We start from the raw sequence: 7410 nt of genomic DNA, 5'->3' as shown, positions 1-7410 counted from the left end.
TGATAAGCGTGGACACTGAAAACACATTTAATTCGGTTAATTGGAATTTTCTTTACAGAGTTTTACATAGATTTGGTCTACATGACACAATTATTAAAACTATACAGGCACTATACGACAATCCTACTGCCAGGATTAAAATCAATGGACATTTATCAAATAGTTTTACCCTCGAAAGGGGCATGAGACAGAGTTGTGCATGGTCACCGCTACTCTTCGCATTATATCTGGAACCATTAGCTCAATACATCAGACAAAATGAAGATATCAGGGGAATTACTATTAAAGGGACAGAGCATAAATTGGCCTGTAACACGGATGACATTTTGATCTATCTAGGGCAACCAACATACTGTTTACCTGAATTGATGCAATCCTTTGAACGATATGGCCAATTATCAGGATACAAGATCAACATAGATAAAACCCAACTACTTTCATGCAACTATAACCCACCAAGAGAAATTGAAAGTAGATATCCTTGGGCATGGCAAACTAATATTTGGGCATTATTATGCCAAAAGATTTGGCAAAATTATCAGAATGCAATTATCAGCCTATATATAAAAAAATCAAGGAAGATATAACAAGATGGAACCTAATTCCTTTTCTTGGTCTCAGTTCAAGGATTGGATCTATTAAAATGAATATACTGCCCAGACTATTATATCTTTTTCAGACTTTATCAATAGAGATTAACCAAAATCAATTCAATGAATGAAACAAGATGCTATCAAGATATATATGGCAAGGTAAAAGGCCTAGGGTTCATCTCAAAACTTTGCAATTAGCCAAGGAAAAGTGGGGATGGGCCTACCTTTTCTTAGAGATTATTATTTTGCAGCACAGTTGAGAGCCGTGATATACTGGTGCATCCCATCATGTGACACTCAATGGAAGAACATTGAGGAAAGGATACTTTCCATCCCCATACAGGCAATTTTGTCTGATAACAACCCACAAAGTTACATAAATAATATTGACAACCCATGGGTGAAATGGACTCTTAAAATATGAAAAACTATTATAAAAGAATATAAACTAGAGAGAGACATTACAATTATTAAATGGTGTGCATATGACTCAGATTTTACGCCAAATAAACTGGATGCTAGATTTAAGGACTGGACAGCTAAAGGAATAACAGCTATTTGCAATATAATGAAAGAAGGAACACTGTTCAGTTTTGAAATGCTCAAAGAGAAACACTTATTAGAAAAACAAGACTTTTACTGGTATTTACAGATGCTACTGTATGTTAATAGGATGGTTAAAGATGTAACCAAGGCAAGTACATGTCTGATAGAGCTATTTACAAAAGCATATAATTCAGACAATGGTAGTAGAATAATTTAAAGCGTGTGTTAGGGTTTGTCAAATCTTAAAACACATTCGACTTCATACATTAAATCAAAATGGGAGAAGGAAGGAGGGATCATAATATTTGAGGAAGACTGGACAATATGGAGCTATCAACAGAAGTGTACCAGTTCACAGAAATGGAGGGAGTCTGGGTGGAAAAACTTGGTAAGATATTTTATTACACCCTCTCAGAAATCCCATTATGATAGTAACCTCCCTGTTTGCTGGAGAAATTGTGGAAATCAGAATGCAAATCATTATCATATTTTCTGGGAATGCCCCGTTATCAAAGAATATTAGAGTAGGATACATAATGCCCTACAAGACATCTTTAAGTGTGAAATTCCCTTAGAGAGTAAGACCATATATTTTGGGTATATACCTCAAGAATGGTTGAAAAGAGATAAATATTCAATGAATGTACTGCTGGTGGCTGGTAAAAAGAACCTTACCAGGAAATGGTTATCACAGGAGAGCCCAACTTTAAATGTGTGGATGGAAATTACAATGGGCATTTACAAAATGGAGAAGATAACAGCATCTGTTAACCTTAAGTTGGAAAAATTTTATTCATACTGGAAAAAATGGTTTAACTACATAACACCTCATAGGCCTGATTTTATTCTCACAATTCAATGAATATGTTGTAAAAAAAGATCACTCCCTACTCTATACATAGTTTTCTTCTTTCGATTGTTCTTTCTTTCCTCTCCTTTCTATGTGTATACCTCAGATAAATATTATGTAGAGATTTGTGACAGATATGATTATATGATATATATGTACAGTATCTGAAATACATCTTATGGAAATGTTTGATGATGAAATTCAATAAAAAATAAATTACAAAAAAATGAAAACTGAGAATTTGTCAGATGACATTGTGGATGAGAAAACCAAGAGGAGAGATCAGATTGGAAAGGGAGCAATAGAAAGATTAAAAAGAGAGTTCTCCAGTGAAATAAATGCACCTTTCCAAGATCAAGATGCACTTCCTAGAAAGAAGAAGATGGAAAGTGAGAAAAAGAATGGCAAGAAGTTGAAAAGGAGTGAAGAGATAGAGAGAAAGAATGTAAGAAACAGAAAGACGTGAAAGAGAGAAGGATAGTGAGAAAGAAAAAGAAAGGGATTGAAGTAGATCCAGAAAGAAAAGCCAAGAAAAGAAGGATAAAGGTGCTCAGAGAGTCAGTACCATGGAGGCCCCAGATTGTTTTGCAGCTGCGAGTCTCATGCCAGGCAGTGACCCCCCCTGTCAGGACGGCATCCATAGCAATTAAATCTTTAGGCATGAATGGGACAATTTAAAATTCACTGTGCTGTGGAAGTTGAGACAATAGTTGTATGATACTATACCATGTGTTATTAATTGAGATGCAATCTATATAAGCAGGGAAGTGTGTTGTGTATTTACTATTTCAATAATATTTTAATAATATTCTAAATTCATTATTTGATTAAGTATTCTTTATTGTTTACATAATGCACTGTAGGTTATATGTAAAGATACATAAATGGCAAATGTCGTCAGGCCACCATGTGATACCCAGCTCTTTTGTTTCTCTTTTAATTAATTTTTATGCTTTGGAGTTACAGGAGAGTAGTTCAAAAAAGCTGACTTGCCAAATATATCTTGAGGGAAATTGTTTAAATGCAAGAGACCAGCGAAGAAGACCTAAGAGCTCGAGTAGGGTTGTAAAATGAAAACGATTTGGTGATGTACTCCAGTCCCAAACCATTAAAAACTTTGAAAACAGGAAAACTTCAAAATCAATTCTGAATGATACAGGAAGCCACTGCAGCGTAGCTAGTACGGGAGGTTGGGTATTTCATGCACTCTCGATTTTGCTTTCAGTGCTATGTTACTTTGTCAGGATAACTCAGAGCATATCTTGCATGGAGATCATTAAAACATAGTTAACATGAGATGCACGGTGTCACAGAAATGTCATGGATTTTGATCTTATTGACTTAAAACAGAGGATTAAGATCTTATTACTTCATTTGCCTTCCACCCCTGCATAGAGATTTGTTTTCACTCATCATCATAGAGTACTACAGCACAGAAGCAGGTCCTTTGGCCCATTTGTCCATGGTGAACTATTTAACCTAGTCCCATTGACCTGTACCTGCACTATACCTGTCCTTACCTTTTCCAACCATTTACTTATCCAAGCTTCTCTTCAGTGGTGAAATCAAACCCGCAGTCACCACTTCTGCTGGTGGCTTGTTCTACACTCACTACCCTATGAATGAAGAGGTTCCTCCTCATGGTTCCCTTAATCATTCACCTTTCAACCTTAACCCATGACATCCAGTTCTAGTCTCCCTGCAACCTTAGTGGAAAAAGCCTACTTGCACTTATCCTGTCTGTACCCTTCAATTCTGTATACCCCTGTCAAATCCCTCCTCATATTCCTACACTCCAGGGAAAATTGTCCTAACCTATTCAACCTTTATCTATAACTCAGGTTCTCAAGACCCAGCAACATCCATGTTAATTTTCTCTGTACTCTTTCAATTTTATTGGTATTTTTCCTATAAGTAGGTGATCAGAACTGCACACAATACTCCAACTTAGGCTTCACCAATGTCTTATACAACCTTAACATAACATCCCTAATCCTGCACTCAGTACTTTGATTTATGAAGGCCAATGTGCCAAAAGCTCTCTACCTAAAGCTCTCTTTACAACCTATCTACCTGTGATGCCACTTTCAAGGAATTACAGATCTCTATGCCCAGCTGCCTCTATTCTACCGCATTCCTCAGTGCCCACATCTCACCATGTAAAGCCTGGTTTATACTTCTGCATCAACACGATGCCGTAACATACGCAAGTGGTTTACGCATGTTGTAAGCATTTATACTCGTGCGTTGGTGTGTCTGTGTCGCTCTGCAATTCACCGCCAAACCGCTAGTTGGTGGCGTGGTTTCTATGCCACTGTGTTGTGTTTCTACTTGTTGAAACAAAATGGCGACTTAGCGCATCGTGTTGGAATTGGAGCTTATAAATGTCAAACAAGAGCTACTTTTATTGAATTTACAGCAACACAGTAAAGAGCAAAGACGTTGGAGGAGATGGTGTGTATGACCATTGAACAGATTGAGACAGAAGGAGAGCGAATTTACTATGCTTGTCCGGTTACTGAGAGACATAGATGAGGAGATGCATTTTAAATATTTTCGGATGTCAGTAGGTAGGTTTGACGATTTGGTTCATTGTCTTAAACCACTTATTTCACATCACTGTGCCTATAGACAGTATACATACACAGTATGCCTATAGACATTACTCAGAGACTGGTAATCACCCTCTGAGTTCTTGCTTCTGGTGCAACTCAGCAGGCTGTAGCAGCTACCTACAAACTGGCGTCAAGTACGGTGTCCTCCATAATTTCAGAGCTCCGTACAGCTTTATGGAAAGTCTTGCAGCCAGAGTTCCTTCCCTGCCCTTCAGTCGCACAATGGGAAGCTATTGCTGCTGATTTTTGGCGACTATGGAACTTTCCAAACTGTGTCGGCAGTATAGACGGAAAACATGTGAACATCAAGGCACTGCCGCACGCCGGGAGCGACTACTACAACTACAAGGCCGCATACTCCATTGTCCTGATGGCTGTCTACGACGCCAGATATCGGTTTACCATGGTGGATGTAGGGGGATACGGACATGAAAGTGACGAGGGCATCTTCAGGGAGAGCAGATTTGGTTCTTTGCTGCTTGAACACAAACTGAACCTGCCCCCACCAGCCAATCTTCCAGGAACAGGAGTCAAAATCCCACATGTAATCGTTGGTGATGCTGCTTTCCCCCTACACAGCAATCTCATTCGACCCTTTCCAGGTATGTCAGAGACATTAAATTCCATGAAAATTAATTTCATTTCATTTTTAGTAATACTGCTTGCTTTGTGTGATTTTATATATATATATATATATATATATATATATATATATATATATACCCTTAAATGTTTGTAGTGATCACAGCTACATTGGCACACAATAATTTGCTATTTATTAATACTGAGTTTTATCTTTTATGTTTTACTACATAAGGATGAATATGACCATGGAAAAGCAGAAGTATAACTACCATCACTCCAGAGCCAGGTGGGTGATTGAGAACACATTTGGCATTTTGGTGGCAAGGTGGAGAATCCTCGGTCGCCCACTAGAATTTCTGCCTGACAAAGCAGTGAACATTGTCAAAGCCTGTATCGCTCTACACAGCCTCCTCGTCTACACTGATGAAGCCAACACTCCTGTGAGCAGATACATCCCTGCTAATTCTGCAGACTCAGACGCCACAGGGTCACCTCAGCCAGGTGAGTGGCGCAGGGTGGTGGCAGGGGACACGAATCTTTTGGCACCTGTAGATCCTCATTACCTTTCAAGGCGCCGTTTCACCAGAGCTGCCCTTGGTGCACGGAATGACCTGATAGCCTTCTTTCAATCACCACAGGGATTTTTACCATGGCAGAACAAAATAGTGTGTCATGGCCAACTTAATCAGTAAATTGTAAGGACGTACAATAAATGAACATAGAAATAAAATGTAGCTGTTCGAATAAAAAAATAAAGACCTGTTATAAAGTCAAGTTTTTATTTATTTGCAATACCATGCACAACATTATACAAGGTGCAAAGTGTTACATGAAAAAGGAAAACATAATAGATTGTTTCTCCTGCTGCCTCTCAAGTAGCAGTTTGTGGATATCAAACATTGTCTGTGCCCTGTGCTCCTCTGGCAGCCTCCGCAGCATATCAGCAAGTGTTTGCACAAACCTGGAGACCTCATCATTTTCGTTCAGCAGTCTTGGTTCCAGTCCCACCCTACGTTCATCCAACTGGGCAAACTGCTGCTGAAACCAGTCATCACGTCCTTTCCTCTTCCTCTGTGATATCCTTGGGCTGGGGGTCAGAGGAGCCGGTGCAGGGGGGTAGAGGAGCTGGCACGGGGGGGGCAGAGGAGCTGGCGTGGGGGGCAGAAGAGCTGGGCGGGGGCAGAGGAACTGGGCCGGGGGCAGAGGAGCTGGCGCGGGGGCCAGAGGAGCTGGCTCACTACTTGATGATGATTCTGCACTTGGAGATGGAATGTCTGGTTGTTGGTTTTCCTCAGCAACTGAGGAGTTGGACAACCCTGAGGGTGAATCATTTCCATCCTGTGATTATGAAAGAACTTGCAAATAGTTTGTTAGTCTTTGTTATTATACATACAGGTAATATATGTATTCAGTGTCTGTACACAGATTGGCAGAGCTGTCAAAAAGGGAAATCGGCATATGCCTACATTGGCAGAATACTGGTTATTGCTTTATGAGCAAGCCAGGTACAATTAAAGCCTATTACGTAATGCATTTCTCTTTCATGGAAGAATTATCTTTGCGCAAATCAATATGTCGTGTTTACAACTAGCTTGCTAGCTAGCCTAAGCACCACAACAGGAATGTTTATGATACAAACAGCATGTTATATTTACCTTGCTATCGTCATAATTTGACTCTGTTTCCCGGTGCTTAATATGTGGTGCCAGCCAAGAAAGAGGCAAATAAAACACCGGTATTTTTTTCCGCCTAGGTCCCCACTCTTCTTGGAGAGTTTTTTCCGGGCGCGGACGTACTTGTCCCTCAAGTTCTTCCATCTCTTTGTGCATTCCGTGACATTCAGACACATGTTTTTGGAAATTTAATTCCATAAATTTGATGCCATCTGGCAGTCTTTATAGTATGGTGACGAGGAGTCGTACAAATGTACATATTTTCAGACTTCCTCCATTAACCTCTCCTCGTTATGGTCCATTTTCCACACTTCTCTCTCAATTGTGAAAAGGCGGAAAAGAGCACTGTAGCGGAAATACGTAGGAGGAAATGCGATTTCCAAGTGGACCAATCACAGTTCTTACAGTTTGCGTTGTTGCGACGCACAGTTACATTTTGGGAGAGGTGCGCGTCGCAGCAATGCAGGCTCTCGTGTAGGGCTCCGCGTCGGCTTTGCGTAGGGTTTGCGGCGACGCAGAACTTACAGCATCGTGTTGACGTAGAAGTA

The 7410-nt window shown here is 40.0% G+C and overlaps 1 pseudogene; it reads right to left on the bottom strand.

Moving 5' to 3' along the window:
• Positions 1-6014: 6014 nt before the first annotated feature.
• Positions 6015-7164, bottom strand: LOC140210188 (uncharacterized; annotated as a pseudogene).
• Positions 7165-7410: the final 246 nt, after the last annotated feature.

This window comes from Mobula birostris, chromosome 15 (genome assembly GCF_030028105.1).
Source record: "Mobula birostris isolate sMobBir1 chromosome 15, sMobBir1.hap1, whole genome shotgun sequence".
NCBI classification, from domain to species: domain Eukaryota; kingdom Metazoa; phylum Chordata; class Chondrichthyes; order Myliobatiformes; family Myliobatidae; genus Mobula; species Mobula birostris.
The sequence above is the reverse complement of the archived record's forward strand: the minus strand, read 5'-3'. Positions and strand labels throughout refer to the sequence as shown.